General features: G+C 42.8%; 1 long non-coding RNA gene across 2 annotated transcripts; it reads right to left on the bottom strand.

Annotated features, from left to right (window-relative positions):
• Window positions 1-14,273: 14,273 nt before the first annotated feature.
• LOC146755129 (uncharacterized) lies at window positions 14,274-17,376 on the bottom strand. Of its 2 annotated transcripts, XR_014938415.1 has the most exons (5): window positions 17,024-17,376; window positions 16,256-16,361; window positions 15,973-16,069; window positions 15,394-15,466; window positions 14,274-14,718 (listed from the first exon to the last, which is right to left on the bottom strand). It is a non-coding gene; the product is annotated as an uncharacterized LOC146755129 (long non-coding RNA). The 2 variants fall into 2 exon arrangements; XR_014938416.1 differs by lacking the exon at window positions 16,256-16,361 and having other exon boundaries at window positions 17,024-17,141.
• Between the last annotated feature and the right edge of the window lie 1,771 nt (window positions 17,377-19,147).

The raw sequence follows: 19,147 nt of genomic DNA, 5'->3' as shown, positions 1-19,147 counted from the left end.
ACAGCTCAAAACTTTGGCTTCTAATGTCATACAAAAAGAGACAGAAATAGCAGAACTGAGACAATCTGCCTTAAAGGATTCAAGCAAGGTCAGCTCTCCTTTCCTCCTACCTGATTAGCTACCCATAAATTCTGTAAAACTCCTGTACCTGCTCTTTGTATTCTGGGTGTGGTTCTGTTCTTGAACACTGTCGTATTGACATCATGTGCAACTAACCAAAAAAAGCACCAGATTTTATTTTTGTTCTTCAGAAACAGAATTTCTGTTAATTACTAAAATTTCAATTTTTTCAGTAGTTCAGATAAGCAGATGTCAGTTTGATGCTTATGATCCTACAGTCAGACTGGACATCTGTAGCTTTTTCCGATAATTCACAGCATTTCCGGATCCCAAGCTAGGCTCAATACTCAGACAGTAGTTCTGTCTCAGGTTGCTTACTTTCTTTGCTTTCTCTGAGGTAGTATCTACAATGGCATGAAAAGACAGAAGGGGACGTGGAGAGAGATTAAGGGAAGCATCAAAAAGCAGAGGGGGGATGATCTCTGGAAGTTGCATTTCTTATTTCAACATCCAGCTTTTAATCAGGATAGCCAATCTAAGCCGTAGCATAGAATTTCAGAAGCTAAACAGAAGACTAAATGAGTTGTGCTCTTTTGAGAATGTTTGGATTCACATTGTCTGAGAAGAAAGATGTTCTCATAGCAAAACTTCCCCTACAACTGCCGACTTTCTCACAGTACCGAGGATTTGGGAACAAATAAAAGCTCGGGTTATTATATCTTAAGAGAGATGAAGGCTGAAGCACATAAGTAAAATAGAAGAATCAAAATATATTGTATTACAACTTCCCAGGCAATTCTGTGACTACTGCACTTGTAACAGTGACCGTACAAATCCGTGAAATGTTACTGTTCTTGAATAGTTAAGTGTTCTAGCCTGCAATTCTAAAACTGATGCTACTAAGTAATTGCAATACTGCTTGTGTGTGTTAATTCCTTTTGCCAATCCCACAACTCAGCAGTTTTTACTGTTTATTAGGATAATGCAACTGTGATAGAAGAGTTAAGAAAAGAACTGGCTGACAAAGATGACTTTATAAAGGAATTAAAACAACGCATTAACCACAGTAGCCCTCAGTGTTTGCCAGAAATACCTTTACTTGAAGAAAGACAAAGTAGAAGGAATGACTCTAGTAGAAGGAATGAAAAGGTATGATTATATTTATAGAAAGTCAGTACTTAACATCTTGTTAACCCCTTTTTGTTCTTCTGTTTTCCTAGGAGATACTGGAGCTGGAATCATTTTTCTTAGCATATAGTCCTTCAACTACATATTCAGTGATGAGTACTTGTTGGTTCTTTTTGTCTTCCACTCAAACATGAGCTCTCATCTTCTCAAAAATATTTTATTTACTAGAACACCATCTCTCTGTGTACATTATGGAACTTTTCCATGCAGTGTTCCATGTATTCGTATGTGGATGCTGAAGATTAGGCAGAGGTTTAGCCTTTGGTGTTCTAACATAGCAGCTGTGAGCGTGCAGAGTATGGGGGGAATGGATGACAAAACGACCAGCGTTACAGATTTTGTCCCTAAATAATGTCTCACTTTCTCTCTTTTGGAGGCAGAATACTGCCTGAGACTGTTAGTGAGACCCAGTAGGGTGTATCTGAAGATCACACAATGAATAGATGTTACTACCTTCCCACACTTGTGCTGTGTTTCAGCTTACGTGTTCATGTGGCGTCTGAGCTTGAGGTTTTACACTGTAACTTTAGAAAACTCGAGATATTTTGGAGGTCTAATGCATAGCCTAATCTTTACTCCTTTTAAATATTTACAGCCTAGGAAACAACAAAGCAAAACTAAAACTGGAGAAAGTATTCCATTAAGATGCAAAGCTGAAGACAATTATTTGTCACGTCGATGTACTAGGAGCCTCACTTCATTAAATGAATCTGAGGTTAGTATGAAACTTCAGATCTGAAAATGTTGTGATTGTATTGCTTTTGATAAGGAATGAGTAGGAAAAGATCTCATGTTCTCTAAACAATTCCCAAGTTTTAATTTATTTATCCCTTTCAAGGTGATCAGATCACCTGTTTTTATAGCCTTTGATAGGAAAAAAAGCTGTTGAAACAATTGTGTGATGAATTTTTGTCAGGTGCTGTTGAAAACTCTCCTCATGTTAATGCTTATGAAGTGGCTCATGATTAGATAAGTTACTTGGAAAAAATTCATGGAGCCACTGAAACGGGCACAGCAAATTGAACTTATTTTCTTCCTCTGCAGGATTTCTGGATATTGTTTTGTTAGCAGATGATGTTAATCATTCCTATATAAGTTTTTAATTGCTAACTTTCATAAAACAGCAGTTACATATATTTTAAAAACAAAGTATTTATTAACCAACTTAATTCTTGGAAATACAGTGGGTGGTGATACTCCATTCAGATTCTTAGCAGAGCCTGATAAAGTGGCTCTGACTACTTTTTGTCTTTCTACAATCTTTGGTAACTTTTTGAGAGGAAGAAGACTCCCCTCAGGGGGTTGGAACAGTGTAAGTAGTAAAAGCTGCTAGTCTGTGTTTGGGACACTGGAGTTTGCTAGTTACTAGCAGCAGTAGAAGCAGCCATCTACCATTTTCTGATGTCCCCAGCAGCCTGTCTTCCATGTGTTCAACCAGCATCTGAACTCATTTTTGATATGCTAGCTGAATTCCTGCCATAGAGAAGGAGGAGTCCAGGTGATCTCAGTTCTGACTTTGTTGTTCCTGTTGAGAAAAACAGGATTGGGTGGATTGTGGACAGTAAGTGCTGCTGGGGAAATGCATACTGACATTTCCCTGTCACTTAGCTGTGCATTTGCTGCCATTTGACCATGAGCAGGTACATGATAGCCTTCAGCTTAAGTACGGTGTCATTGCTTGAATGTCTGTATTCTCTCCAGGGAAAAGATAGCAATGGAGTTCTTTAATGACTTGTACTGGGCTTGCACCTTGCCAGCTGGACCTTACTTATGTAAATAACATCTCTAGTGTAGAAGAGGAAGGGCAAATTCCCTAAGATTAAGCTGGAAGTTAATCGAACACTTGAATCAAATGCTCCTGTTCCTGCCCAGTTCTGACGCAGCAGAGTTGAGATGAAGAAAATTGTGCCAGTTCTACCACCATTCTCTATAAAAAAAAAAGTGTAGTTCTCTGTGCCCTTGAGAAAAAATGACTTGTAAAGTATCAGGCTCAGTTTAACATGGAGAACTTTTTTTGTGATCATAGATTGGAAATAATTTTAAATGTAACAAGTTCTAGGAAAGAAGGGTAAAACTCTGCTGTAACTGAAATAGACTCCTTCTGTTACAAGTGTTCTTACAGCAGGAAAATCGAATGCTTACATATCCTTTTCCAGATGCTTTATAGCTTTTTAATCTCATGGCTACCTTAACACTTGCACTTAAAATTCTTCTGTGCTATCAGGAGCATTTGGAAACTGTCCTCGACTCTTCTGGAGTGTCCGCAGGAAATGGCAAAACTAGTCGCTTCCCAAAACCGGAGCTGGAAATCCCACTGACACCTCTGCAACCTGATAAGACGGAGATAAAGCAGCACGGCAGCATGATACCTTTAGGAGTGAAAATGCCTAAGGCAAAAAAGAAAAGAAGTGATGACATGGATGAGGTATGACCTAGACCCAACAGAAAACAAAATATCTGATGCCTTTTTAACATTCTCATTTAAGCATTAAAAAAATGCTATTTCTACCTCAGTAAAGTAGTTGAAGAATTTAATCAATGAACTGCTTTAATGAACAAAACTAATAGCCAAGCTCAGTGATAATGGTTTAAGAGAAGGGAATTTCTCTTAACTCCACTGTGTATTTTCTTTGAAACCTGTAGACATAAATCAGCTTTTTAGACATCATGAGATGTCTAATACTGATATCTTCATGTCCTGTTTTTATAATTGAATGCTTATTTATTATTTGATTTACAGTGGAATAGTTACCACTAGCAAATACTTCCCTACTATTAGCAAAAGTGTTTAAAGTGTTCACTTTTGTGACATCAGTTGTTCTTTCCAAAAGAATCATGGCTGAAACTTGTCTTATTTTCCCAGGATTTTGTGAAAAGTGAGAACACGAAAAATACAAAATGTGTCATGGCTTTTAATTCACCCTCTGCAAGTGACGAGAAAATGGTTGGTTTTTGTTCTAGTTTTGAAGCTAGCTTGGGACTTCCTGTAATTGTGTGGTCACACGAAAGAAGCAGTGTCTTATCCTTATGTGTATACCTGAATGGGAATCTTACATGCTTATGAGCTCTTCCTATTAAATTCCATAAGCTAACCAAAGGGCAAGTCAGTCTGTCCCCAGAGCGTGTAATGGCTGTACTGTGTAATGATTTGGAGGGAAGGATATTGCACACTGAATAGTTGGGAAGAGAAGCTTTAGTGTATTATCGTGTGCTTTTGTAAGTGAAGCCCTTGTATTAAACTAAGGTTCATATCATTAATATGCATGGCAGTTATTAAAAGCAGATGTTCACATGTGATAGCAGTATCCTTGGCATGGTCAGAGTATGAGTAGTAGATTTTTCCCATCTGTTGTCTTCTGTTTTGTATGTTTGTTTATTTTATGTAATTAGAACAGCTTATGTAAGAAACAACTCCACAGCTTGGGAGCTACTTTTAAAGAAACTACTGCCTTATTAAGAAACTTTAAGAAACGTATGCCTTGAAATAGCTGAGATTTTGACAACTCCCTAAAGGGTATAAAATTGTCTACATTACTTGCCGTTGTGGTATCATCAGCATAATGAACAGAGGTGTCAGTAGTAAAGCTCAAAATGTCAACTTAAAATAACGTTGAACTAAAATGAAGTTTAAACAATGCTCTTGTTTCACATGTTCACGTCTCTGTTGAACAGAAATCTGGAAAAGACTACTTCCTGAGAAAGCAAGTACATACTTCAAGACTGACTAAAAAGGATGAAACACTGCAAAAAGTTGGAGATTTTATTCAAAGCTCTCCTTCTATTATACACTCTAAAGGTTGGTGTAGAATAAGTTTTATTCCATGTTTTCTAGACATTGTAGAATGGCTTGTTTCTGCTGTAGGCTATTAATGTATGTGTTCTTAGAGAACTTGTCTGCCATGTTAAGTTGTCTTGTCCTTTGATTTATGAAGTAAATGCATTTATTCGTCTCTTCAGAGATTCATTATTACATTTGTGAAAACCTACAAGTATACAGAGAAAGTTGGTTCTGTCTTGTGCTTCTGTCAGCACGGAAGTTAGGCCTGTTGTTTAACTCCTGCTGAAGTTTCTGACTTCCAGCGACTTCTGAGCCATGATTGTCTTTCATACTCCATTTTAATGCGTGCTTTAAGCTGCCGTACCTGAAGCTATAAACTGTTTCAGCTATAGAAGCAATAAAGAACCTCGATGAACAAATACAATTTCTGAGTATTTTCACTTAAATTTTACGTGTCATTTATAAACCAAGTTTGTTACGAAGCTTTTCTTGCATTCAGTGATTTAAAGACTCACAAAACCAGTAAGTTGATTGGTTTATGTATCAAAACAAATTTCTTCTAGCCAAGAAGCTGATGTCAGCAGTAAGTTCTCCTAAATCAAACTAACCTGAAAGTCTCAAAGAAGGAGAGACCAAGCCAAAACGATCCAAAAGGAAGCTGTATTCCACTGTCGTTTCTGGCCCTCTAGATATACCTGCTTCTTCGGTAAGCGATTATACTGTAGTCTTGGCTTAAAATAAACTACTAAGGAGTCCAAACAGACTGGAGGTTTCATCTATTTGCAGGAGGAGGTTGAAAGTACTGAGGTATTTCTTTCTTCTACCAAGTCATTCTTATTGGTCTTCCTGCTGTTCTGTTTTAGAAAACAATCCTCAAAGATCTCTGTGTTTGGCTGGCTTACAGTTTACTAAGTAGGTGATGTAGCAATCACGGAGATGTCTTCTAATTTGGAATCTTAGATAATTTCAATGTGTTGGAGTGGGATTATTCTACTACACGCTTTTCTAGAGCACAACTTAGACAGCTTTTTAGGTATGCTTAAACTATGATCTCCTGTCTAAGCCAACTTGCAAAGGATCTGATGTGCCAGTTTCATGACTCTGTCGGCAGCTATTGTGCTAAGAACATTCTTGCTCTGTTGGAACTGCATCTTTTAATTATATTAGAGTCCTTTTTCTGTTCAGCATAGTGATCATTTGCCCATACTGTAATATCCCTCTGAATTTTTTGATGATTTGATGAATGATAGGGGCAGAAACCAAAATGTTATATTTTTTTTGTTAGAGGGTGAAGAAGATGAGAATTTCTTTTCTCACTGTAGTTCTGAGAACATGGAACTGAACCGAGAACTGAAATTCTGGTCAAGTCATAGCTACAGGGATTGAGGCTAAAAATGTTTTCTGAACGCTTCATGTTTCACAAAACAAGTATTATAATACTCTTTTGAAAACAAGTATTTCAAAATGAAAGCTGCCTTCAGGCTTTCCTCAGATGTGTGTGCTTTTTTAAGATAAACAGGATTTTGTACATTCTCCATATTTGTTCCTTGTGATTAAGCTGCATTAAAATGATCTCGGTATCCCATAGTTTTGTGAATAAAATATAATAAGCAAATTCCATTCTGAAATCCATTTAGGGGAAGAAATATGTTTGCGTGGGTCAAGAAGAGCTTGTCAGTCTTGTGCGAAAAGATGAGTAACTTTTGAAATGTTTTCTTCAGGAATCTGAGGAACAAAAGAAGGAAAGTGATCATCTGATCATCAAGCGACGGCTGAGATCCAGAACAGCTAAAAAACCTTGAAGAAGCATGTTTGTTCCCCTTTCTCAGGACATACTTTTATCATATTATTAAAACTGGTTGTTAATAAACAGTAACAGTTACTCCGTTGTGTTCTTAAATTTGTATATAGGTGTACAGTGTCTCTCTGACAGTTTCAAACTGACTCCATTGAGGCTGAAATAAATACAAGCTTTCTTAAACTGGGTTTGGATTTTATTGTGGTTAAGGATTTATTTATTTTTGTCTTGCCTCCCCTGTATAGGAACAGTATCTCTAGGACTGATTGCTATTTACCCATTGTGCAGTAATAACTGTACTTGTTCAGGATGGCCTGGCTTGCTTTTTTCACGTGACTGGTGTACTTAGCAGAAATCCGGGGGAGAGAAGAGCATGAATACACATTTGTGTATTAAATCAAATGTATTGAATATACATTTGTGTATACTTAATTTTTGGATCTTTTTAAAGAATTGTCTTTGGAGAGAAGATGGTGCCAATTCCTCTCTGTGGAAGAAAGATGCTTTCCCTCACTTGTGTGAATTCAGCTTTAAATTAATAAACTTAGAAAAATAAGCCAAATACATTTGGGGGGAATTCTAATATCCATGAATGTTAATCTACTGTTTGAAGTGTTCCAGTCTGGAGTAAACATTTCAGAGTATATTCTAACCATCCCCCAACCCTTCTGTTTGTGTTTTGGAAAGAGATGAAATTACTTTCGCAATGACCTGTATTTGATATGCAAGAAATAAGGTAATCCCAATGAGTTTATTTGCTCTGATTTCTTGCTCAGGCAGCTTTCTCTATTTTGTTGAATTACTGCCAACCATACAAATACTGTTGGTTTATTTTTCTCTTTTACTTGGACTACTGGATTGTTTTGAATGTTCATTTTTGGTCTGTTTCATTCCCATCATGCATCTTTCGTAGGTGTCCAACCTTTTGGCTTGCCTGGGCCATGCTGAGTGAAGCACAACTGTCTTGGACTGCATAAAAAATATATTTTATAGATAATTAACAAAACTTTTATTTTTATTAAATATTTCCTCTTTTTATTAAAACATAAAAAGAGGAACATGCATGGTTCAGTTCCATAGATCCTGAATTGTAAGATCAAATTCTCATTCCAAGTTGCTTCTCTAGTTTCCAGACTTTAGACGAATTGTAGCCTTATATTCTTCTGTATTACATCCTTTCTGGAGTAAAGTAGTATCTTCCACCTAACTTTCAAATGGCAAATCAAGCCTGACTATCAAATTATGCAGCTCTTCCATTGCTCCCTGATCCAACAGCATCATCAGTGTCTGCTGCATTTTTATATTACTGAATGAGAATTAATCCTTCTCATCAGCTCATGCTTGACACTGCCATCTTCTTTCTCACCTCTTCATTCAAATACTACATAGAATAATCTGACCATCTCTCAAACTTGGCTTTCTTTCCTAAGTAGAAATAAATGCATTTGTCAGGAGATTTTGTTTAAGGTTTTCATAGGCAGTTTTACACTTTGAGGTCTTTCATCCTTCTGGACAGATGTTCTGTTTTCTCCTACGTGTGGTTTAGTTATCAGCCTAGACCGACCTTTTTCAGGACTAGAGTTGACTTCTTTCATGGCTGGAGTAGAGCGCATCACTGATGACACTTAGGTGATAGGTGAGTGTTTCTGCATTTTAAACAAGTGTCATTGCTCTATTATCTGGTGCTCTGTGTTGGAAGCTTGAAGCTAGCACATCTTGCTCTGGCATTTTCTGTGTGTCCTTTTCCAGTTGGCAAGCTCTGACTGCTAGAACCCAAGATGCTAAAGCAATATTTAGACTCAAACACATTTAATGAAAGGAGGCAATCTGTGTGTGTGCGCTTTCTCCAGTGAGACTGGCACTGTTCCCTCGTGTCTTTACCAGATAACTAGACTTTATTTCCCATGGCTGAAATATGATCTGTCATCTGCCCTGAAGGAAACAAGCTTTGTAGCTTAGGATTCCTTGTTAGTCCAGGTGAAGAGAGCTTTGCCTTCAGTGCCCTGCCTGGATTTTGGTCTTGGTGTAAAGGCTCAGACTGTGACATTCTGACTGCTGTTTTGAGGCTTACCTTTTGTCTCGCACGTGATAAGGATGAAAATTTAGCAGAAATACCTTTTCAATGTTTCAATACATGCTGGTGATTCTGTGATATCTTTTTCTGGTGTGAATAATTGTTGTTTAGTGTTGTTTTTTGTCCTGCTGTTAAAATGGAGGTGTTTTTTCTCTACAAAGCCTGATTTAGGCACTTAAGCTTATAACAACCTCTGTGGTAACAGGCTGTGTGTGGATTAACACTCATCCAGAAACACATGCAGAGGAAGCAGGGATGGTGCTGCTCAGGTCTTACTAAATGTAGGCTCAGCCTGATATAGATGCATTCCAGCGGAGATACCCAGCACTTACGTACTTTTGCTTTCACATAAATGCCCGAAATGAGCTGGGCATCAGCACGTTGTTAGAAAGCTCCCTGACTGTTTCCCAATTGATTCTTGTAGGACTTGGAGGGCTTTGAGTCTAAGACCTGGGAGATGGTGAAGAAACCCAAGGCAAGTGCTGCTCAGCTGAGCAAGAAAGCCATGGAAAGCAAAAAGAAGCGATAAGGGCTTGAGCAGGAAGGCACAAAGGACAGCAAAATCGCCTGGAATGCTTCCTCAGAAGTGCACCAAAGGCAACGGACTGCGTGGTCTGTTTTTCAGGCATGGCTGTGCTTTCCCTTTCGTGGACTGCGGATTGGAACTAAGGAAGCTGGAAGGGAAGGGCTTCCAATGAATTAGCAGCAAAGAGGACTTCACCTATTTGGGACTTGATATATGGCAAGAGCTGAAGACACTGCATTCCTTTAGGGTCTGTCTCTTCAGGGCCAGGGACGGTCTAGTGTTAGCCTGAAATATGGCTAGAAGGGTCTGGAGAGAGGTGGTGTCGTAGCCACAGAGTCTCTGTAAGGCATCTGGAGCTTCCTGATGCCAGCTCACTGCTTGGTTTGTTTGATCACAGATGAGTCAACGGGAGGAGAACCTGATGTGTTAGGTGCCCCAGAGCTTACAGTGGCTTTGAAGAAAAGGGTTCTGTGGTGGGGCTGCAAGTCTGCCATCCTTTTGCATACACAGACTGCCATCCTCAATTGACAAATGCATTGTGAGCCCGGGTCCAGCAGCAGTGCTGTGCTGTGTCTGTTCTCTACCAGAAGACTAGCAGCACATTTACTGGAACCATCAGTGTGAGAAGGACCGCGTTTGCTTCTCTCCCTTGCTGTTGGTGGATGAGTCAGGTGGGCAGCATGAGGAGAACAGAACAAAGCATGTGAGACAAAAGCACTCCGAAGTTGCTTGGAGATCTCAGGACAAAGAAACATGACAAAAATATCTCACACCAATTACATATAATCTTTGTTTCAAATTAAAACAAAAGTAACTTTTTAAAAGTCATGCTGCCTCTTTCTGTTTACTATGAAAGCTTCTTGAGCTCTGTAGAAACACAGGGACATCCATGGCCTGTTCACGAGAGTGACGCGTTTAGGGGAGGCCTTTCAGCTCCTTCGATCTGTGTGAGGGTGGTTGGCTCAAACTTTCAGGCATGCGTGTGTCCGTGCTTGACTTGGAAGCAGCAAAATGTCTGCCAGAACACCTCCACCTTCCTGGAAAGAGGAAACGGTGCAATGTCTTAATTAATTTGCCTCTCATGAGGGATGTTGGCTCCAAGAGCCCCCATGGAGGTAGCAAAATAAAGGCAGTGTTTGTTAATAGGATCGGGGGATTAGATGGGGATTCAGTCGATTGATAATGGGGATTTCTGTAGGCCCCATGGCAAGTGTAGCTGTAGCAGGGAGCTGCCTGGCAGCCTCTTGGACTGCAGGAGGAGCGGTGAGCTGGGTGAGCTCTGGCTGGTGTTACTTGGTTCCCTCCCCAGAAGAGGAAAGGAAGGAAAGACTGTGCGCTAAGTCCTCAAATTCCCAGGCATCTATCTCAAGCAGTTTTTCTCTTCCATTTTTGACTGTTCAAGCAGGTCTCCCTCTCTGACCACATGCTGTCCCGCTCACAATGCATGCTTGTGCTCCTCCAGTGCAAGCTGCATGATCCCTTGAGGCAGGCTCATAAGCAGCTCGTGACCCGAGTTCCAGTTCACATAGTTCAATTAAATCCCTATTAATCCTGCTCAGACCTAATTGACTTTCATTCTCATACATGTGCTCCTCTCTGCTTTAGAGATGCTCTCTGCTGATGTTCCCCACTGGCAGCAGCGGAAGAGCCAAGGCTGTCTGTGAAAAGAACCAATACTTCCTTCTTGCTGCTCTGGAAGTTTTGAAGCCAAGATTCTTTCCCAGCCTGGTGTAAAAAACATGAAAAGAGCCCTTTGGTGCCTGGGTGCCAGGGAGGGTCAAGGCTCCGTGTGGTGATACTTAAGGAGAAAGCAATGAGGCTGTAGGAGGGGAGGAGGTGGTCGCTGCCTCTGTTCATGGAGGTAGTTCTTCCAGGAAGGTGTGCTGTTGCTCACAGCGTGTTCCTGCAGGGATCAAGATGACTGTATTGATTTTGTTTGCTTCTGAATCTCATGAAGCATTGGACTGACTGCAGCGAGGAAGTGGGATGATGAATGGAGAGTGCTGGCACTTGGATCCTGGCTGCTTGTTTGGTGATGAGGTTGGCTGCCAGGTTTGGTGCTCTGAAAGGATCTGACCCTCCTCATCCTCAGACCAGAAGGGATGATTTGGCTGGGGCCATCCCACAAGAGATACGGAAGCAAACCAGTGTCGGCTTTGGTGTGTCTGAAACTGCTGCTGACTGCAGGGCAAAGGTCCTGCTCTCCTCCAGTACCTGTAGCTTGTCGCTTTGAGCAGTTCTTCTAAGTTTATGGAGTGGTTTTGTGGCTTTTGTTAAGTGGATCAGAGCAGTCGCTGGTCAAAACGTCCCTTGTTTGGGCTGGCAATTACAGGGTGATGATCCTGTTGGTTTCACATCTCTTCCTTTAAATTCAGCTGCTTTTCCCATCTTTCATTCTTGGTCTTCCCAACTTCACCGCCCACCCCGGTCTGTCACCACACATCAGTGCTGTGCAGTCCCCACCTCTGGTGATGTTCACTTCCTTCCCCTCAGCTTGTGGGGTTTCACTTGGAGCCCGAAGGCCCTTGTGTGGCTCTGGAGCTTTCTGTACCCTGTGTGAACAGCAGCTGGCTGCAGCCAAAGGCCCTCAGACTGCAGCTGAAGCAGAGCCCAGTTGATTCCTGCACAGCCTGGGTCCAACCCACCTGCCAAATACAGAACCATGCTGCTGTGTGAGAGCCTCCAGGCCGGAGAGAAGGATCCCAGCATTAGTCCCCCTGCTTGGCAAACCTAAACCAGCCCAAAGCTCATAACCATGGGTTCCTGATGCTGGCCATGCTAATTGCTTGCTGTCACATCCACACTCTTTGCAAGTCTGCCAAGCTCAGTGATTGTAAAATGATAGAATTCCTGAGCTGGAGGGTCCCTGCGAGGACCACTGAGTCCAGCTCCTGGCTGCACGCTTCAATGGCTCCAGGTGGGGATGGCAAAAAGCTGCTTGAGTTCCTGAAAAGATCAGAGCAAAGGCTCTGCTGCATCTGTCTGCGACTCAAACACCACCATTGTGTTATTCATAGTAATAATTCCTACAAATATAGTTGGAATTTGCAGCGAGCAAAGCGCAGCTCACCTCAGGAACAGAATCAAAGGCTGGCACAGTCTGGAGCACACACCTCTGCCTGTTTTGCTGTTGCCTGGGCAGATTGCAGCTTGATGACATCCAACAGCAAAGCAGTTCTCCTTCAGCAGGTATCTTCTGAACTCACAAGCACCTCTGCACTGCAGAGCAGCCCTGTGTTTAACAAGGCTGTCCATCGTTCACACTGCTTTCAGATCTGACATTCCTCTCCTAGCACCCAGGACCAATGCTTAGTCACTTCCCCATGAGGAGGAATGACTTAGCATTAGGTAGTAGATGAGAAAAGGATTCTTTCCTATGTTGCTCCCTCATAAGCTCAATAACCACATGCTGCACGTGGGTAACAAGAGCCAAACAGGAGCCGTTCCATCCCAGACTACACCTGCAGATGTCTCCACAAGGTCCATCTGAAGAGTCTCACAGCTGAAGGTCCTGGGACTGCTCTTCCTCTCTCCAAACACACGGTAGCTGAGGAAAGCTCCCTATTAGCTGAAGAGACCAATTTCAGGACCTTCACTGACTGGAGGAGCCACTGTGGGACACAGGTGTCCCCTCCCACTCCCCTCTCTCCACAGCCGACCATGGTGCAGCTCTTGGAAAGATGACGGAGCTGTCTAAATCAAACCCTAGCACTGACTACATAAACAAATACATTGACTAGCTGCATGAAGAGCAAGCAGCAGACATTGCAACAGCAGGTCAAATGCAACCTCAAAGATTTACTAACGAAGAGTCAAAATGCTACATTTCCATGGGAAGCCTAAAACGGATCAGCTCAGGTGTGATAGTGGCTCCCACGGCGGTTCTGCTCCACACATTGCTGGTGCACTTGCTAAGACACCTCATCTTTGTCTTTGGACACTGGGAAAAGGGGAAAACATTTTGCTACTGGTATGTCATTCTTGGGAATGGGAAAGAAAGTGAGTGTGGGACTTGGGTCACATCACTGCAGCCTATGGAGAGCCCTTGGGGTGTGTGGCTGCCCTGCAGCACCGCACTGCCGCTCCACTGCTCCAACAACACCTACAGCAGCTGTGCACATAAGGATGGCAGACTACAGGGAGTGCCATGCGGGTGCTGCAGGGCTTCATCCCCTAAGCCCGCAGTATCAGCAGTGCCCAGCTGGCTTTGCTGCACAGCCTTATCACCTGAGAGTCTGCAGACTTGGGGGAAAAGCTCAGCAGCTGCGCAGCTGCCGAGGTTCCGTGTTATGCCCCGGCCTGCACACAGCCCGGCTCTCCCTGCTCTGCTCTCCCAGTGTTTCCTGCAGCCCCTGTGCTGTGACCAACACGAGCGGGGCTCGGGCCCAACGCCCGCTCACATCCCCAGCAGGCAGAAATAGCACACGACAGAAACCCAGCCTACCTGCAACCCCCAGCAGCAGTTCAATCCTTCATTTCTACACTTGTGCTTCGTAACACCAAACCAATAACGACAGGACGAGCATCTCTTTGAGTCATTTTATAAAAGTATTTGACTTACAGAGATATTGTTACAGTTTCCTGAGTATTGGAAATTACAATACAAGGAAATTTCCACAATTAACTTCATACAGTATTTTACCATCCAGTGCTGCTGATCCCTGTTCACGTCCTTGTTCAATAGAGCAATACACAAACAGTGATGCTGGAAGAAAATGAAGACACCACAAGAATCAGGGGCTGGAGATACCAACAGAACCAAGAGCTGAATTCACAGACAGGGCACAGCATGTCAGAATGATGCAAACAAGACAATTTTAACAGGCTTTTCTTTTTCAAGATTTTTTTTCTTTTTCTGGAATAGAAACACATTAAAATATCAGCTCCCGCTGCTTGATCAGATGAAGACATGACGCATTTACTGTGCAGCTTCATATAGGAACACCTGAGCTACCTGGAGCAATAAGGCTTTGTTAATTCGTTCATCAGCAGCTCTGCATCTCATTCAGTTTTTCATGTCATTTTCATAAGGCAAACAACGAAACAGAAGTTACTTTCATGTTTGAGAATTGGGATTAGTTGGCAGCTACATACGAGTATGTATTTGTTATGCAGTATGAATTCACACAGATCAGGTTGCTCAAGCAGTGCTGGGAGCAGTAAAGTCATTCATCTCAGCTGGAAGTCCAATATTACCTGGGGTAGCAGACGCTGTGGGGTTATCAGTTGCAAATAACAGCTTTTCCTTCAGCTGCTCATAATTCTTATAGGCTGGAAGGTCCAAGCGATTGAAACTGAAAACAAAGAGAAACCTTAAGTATTGAACAACAGTTTAAACCACCAAATATCCATTAGGAACACAGGCATATGAACTGTCCTGTTCAGAAGGAAAACTGCATTTGTACCCTCTAAAACACCTGTATCTTGACATGCACTTGTCTATGAAAGTGAGAGTTAAAGCACAACAAGCACCTGAGCAGCGATAACTTTCCATAACTGGCAATGTATTTAGTAACAAGTCTCACCTAATCTCTCTTCTGTATCTGAAACTTAAAATCTGAGCATCTTCACAAAGCACCAGCGTAACTGAGAAACTGAGCTGAAGCTACATTTTCTCCAGCCAAGAGGGAGCATGAGCGTGGCTATTTATTTTCATTGCCAAGATCGAGCGTGGTGATAATGAAAGATCAATCCCAAACTCTTTAAAAAAAGGACAACCTTAAGTACTAAAAGTAGCTTTACGTTTTTAGTGATGTGCAGATCCATGGCGTTTACAATGGAATCAGCTCCACAACAAAACTGCTTTTCAGAAGTTCAACTATTACTCAGCAGAGCTTACTGCCATAGCCCAGTGCTTTGCTTTCACACAGTCTCAGACACTTCCATATCACACCCACTTCCTAAAATCTCAAAGTAGATTTCCATCCATAAGAACAGAACCACAGCAGAGTTTGATCCTTCGTACTTACCAGGTGTGACTTCCAGGTAACCAGTTTTCCTTTCCAACTTTCTCAATGCAAAATTTTTGGGGTCTGTTGCTCCCTGTACAAAAATCAAACAATGAATTCTTAGGTCTAACTGCCCGTGTATACCAGTAGGTAATACATGAACACAGTGCGTGAAAACAAGACTATAACTACTTGCAGAGCACAAAGACATTTGTCTCTCGCTACATCCCTCTGAAGAAATCCACGTAGTGAAATGCATCAATATGAAGCGGTTTTCAAAGAAACTCAACCACTGAATCACATCGTTGGTTTGGTACTGGAAGGAATCTCTGGAGTTTACCTAGTCCTGCCACTCTGATCAACCAAGGATACCCAGAGCAGGCTGCCCTGCCAGGACCACGTCAGAAACCATGGATCAAGTCACTGATGCAAGGCGTGTTCACATTCCATCCATCCCTTTTTCTATCATAGCTCTACCAATATGCAAGACTCAGATTCCATATAAATTCATTAAAAAATACCCTTAAACACACAGCTTGGTCCTTATTAAGAAAAAAGGAAATAACATGAGCATAAAATGCATTAAAGAGGGCTCGTTACCCGTGAGGTCAGCAAATCCTCCTACTGGTAATCTGCACGTTCCAGTAACAAACTGTAGAAATCTCATTCTCTTCTCATTATCTATTTATTTCCCAAACTGAAAAATAATAATTAACATTGATGTCAAGTTTAATATTGAAATGTTCACTTCCCCATCCCCCATGGGACAGCTGGATTAGCAGTTATCATTTACATTTACATGCTACTTATCTGTTGAGTAATTCTGACTATTGCTCATTAAGCTGTTGCTGCGTTCTTGTGTGGAAAAAAGAAGTCTACAAACCTGCCAGAACCACAATATCTGTCTGCAGGTTCTGCTATCATGCCGGTAGATGGTATTGCCTCTGCCAGTCATTCAGATCAATTTCTTGAATTCCACACAGGAGCACCTTTAGGGAAGAAAAATTTCATAAACATGGAAACTACAAGCTACTACTTTGCTTCTACAGCAAGACTATTGTACTGAAATACTACTGTACTTCAAAGCACCCGCAATCACAGTACGCTTGGTTTTAATATTAAACTCTGAAACTTCCACAGCAAATAATAACATCCGTGGCAACAAAGAAGATACACCAGTCATGAAAACGAATGCATTTAGACATATAAACCATACTTTCTCATTGCCTAACCGTACAATTCTGTGCTAGAAATACGATGTTCTGCTGCAGAGTATAATTTGGAGAGACCAAAAGCAGCTAAAACCTGCTCCACTCTGTAATTTGACCATCCGCTGATATTTGGTTCTTATCTCCCTTGCTTTCCAGTCACTCACTCTTTAGACACACGCAAATCACATTGTCAAGGACTACAAAAACACTGTCAGCCAAAAAATTTATTCTGGCAGAATCTTAACATTAGAAATGTGTCTAAATTGGTTGCAAAGAAGAAAGTGAAGAACAACACAGTAACCAAATACTACCTGATACATAAGGCTTCTCTCACACATTCTGAAAGCAGAACCACCAGTCTTAATGAACTCTGCTCTTCAGACTCTGACTGAAATTCAAGTATTACATGTAGCAGCCTGGATCTGACAATAGTCTTTTACCTCCAGCTCCTTAGCATCAAAGGACCGCAGATACTGCTGGGGCAGAATTTCATTGAAGCCTTCAAAAGAAGCTTGTGTCTGTTCCTCAGCGCCTCAGGAAACTCTCCATTCTGCTACCAGCCTGGAAAAGACACAGAAGGATCATTTAAAACGGGCTACGCTAACCCAAGTTCATCTTTGTTAGTTTGTTTTGAAATGAACCGTAAGCTGTGTTAAGAAAAATGCTGGAAAGTTCTGGGGATAGAGCACTGTGTAACTGTATTCTAATTGTGTTCCCAACCTTCACCCTGCACAAACAATTTTAAGTTAAAACCCTATGTTTCCAACCACTCAACTATGGAAAGCATTTTAGGCTCCAATAGCAGGCAGCATCTACTCACTGTTGATATTAATGAGAGCACAGGAGTCCCTTGCTACCCGGAGGAAGAAAAAAATGCAGAGCTATATTCATCTAATATGTTCCATACTTGTTTCTGTTAATCAGGAAACTTTGCTCTGTGGTAGAAACTCCACTCTCCATTAAGAAAAGGGAGAAAAGCAGGCAGGAGACGCAAAGAACCTGAACCCAGGGAGAAGCAGATATTATGCTGAATTCAAGCCTAACCTGTCAGGAGAACTGGAATCGAAAGGAGAGATGAAACTCTGGGGAACGCAACACAGGACACAGAGTGTGACAAAAGAACATTGCTTAAGCTGGAATACGAGCTCTCCCTGGCTTCCTCAAAACCAGAAGAGAATGGTCTTCTGCAGGTACTCCCTCCTCTCTATCCCAATGAGTATTTTGCACAACTGCCAATGCCAATACGTTCCTTCTGCAAATGTCGCTGTTTCTGTGAAACCTTTCCAGATGACTCGTGACAAAAGCAATTTCTACTCCCGCATCCCTCAAAACCTTCCCACAAAGAAGCCTTCACAGATCAGATGGTAAGAAAGAGGGAATTCTACGGCCACAGCAATAAAGCGTGCAAAAAAGCAACCAACACAACCACGCCAAGCCGCAGCCCGGACTCGTCCCGCTCACTGCAATCCAGACCCACTCCATCCGTACAAACTTTCATCCACGCCCACTGCCCCAGCCCAACACGGCACCGAGGTGTGCGGATCCATCGGCACCAATTCCAGCGGGGAGTCCTCATTCACAGCCCCGGAACAACAACGCACACCAACACGGCCAGGGCCGGCTCAGGCTCTGCCTCCAGGCTTTTGGGGCCGGCCGGGTGACTCCGCAGCACAGCAAGACCGTGGAGCCTCCCGGGAGCCGCCTCTGGGTGCCGGCAGCGCCGCAAGCTCCTCCCCCGACAGCCCCTCTGTGCCCCCGCACCGAGGCCCGACCCCTTTCGCAGCACAGAGCCCGCTCCTCCCGGCCCCGCTCATGGCCGCCATGCCGCCATGGCCCGGAAGTGCTCTCCGCCGCCTGCAGGAAGCACTTCCTGTCACTGGCACTGTCACGTGGCTCAGGCCGGGCTGGGGCCTGGTGGGGGGGGGCGGCTGCCGGACAAGGACCCAAAATTCACGTCTCGTTCCGTGTCTTTCCTCTCACTTTCCCTCCTTTACATTCCCATTCCCTTCCTTCCTTCCTCGGCCTCGTCCCCTTCCCTTCACCACCTCCCTGTGTCCATTCCAGTGCCTGGCCACCTGTTCTGACCAGTAATACCTTGTAGTGTCCAGCTTGAATCTCCCCTGTCGCAGCTTGAAGCCATTCCCTCTGGTCCTATCATTAATGACACGAGAGAAGAGGCCGAGCCCCAGCTCACTACAGCCTCCCTTCAGGAAGTTAGAGAGAGCAATGAGGTCTCCCCTGAGCCTCCTCTTCTCCAGGCTGAACATTCCCAGCTCCCTCAGCTGCTCCTCATACGGCCTGTGCTCCAGACCCCTCACCAGCTTTGTTGCCCTCCTCTGAACACGTTCCAGGGCCTCCATGTCTTCCTTGCAGTGAGGGGCCCAAAACTGAACACAGCACTCGAGCTGCGGCCTCATCAGTGCTGACAACAGGGGGACAATCACCTCTCTGCTCCTGCTGGCAACACTGTTTCTGATGCAGGCCAGGATGCAGTTGGCCTTCTTATTATACAGCAAAGGAATCTCCTGAAAAGGAAACCAGAATATCTGGCAACATGAAACAAA

Source organism: Coturnix japonica, chromosome 36, assembly GCF_054131305.1.
Source record: "Coturnix japonica strain WE chromosome 36, WE-NBRP24, whole genome shotgun sequence".
Classification (NCBI taxonomy): domain Eukaryota; kingdom Metazoa; phylum Chordata; class Aves; order Galliformes; family Phasianidae; genus Coturnix; species Coturnix japonica.
Note: the sequence above shows the minus strand (reverse complement) of the source record. Positions and strands in the feature narration are given on the sequence as shown.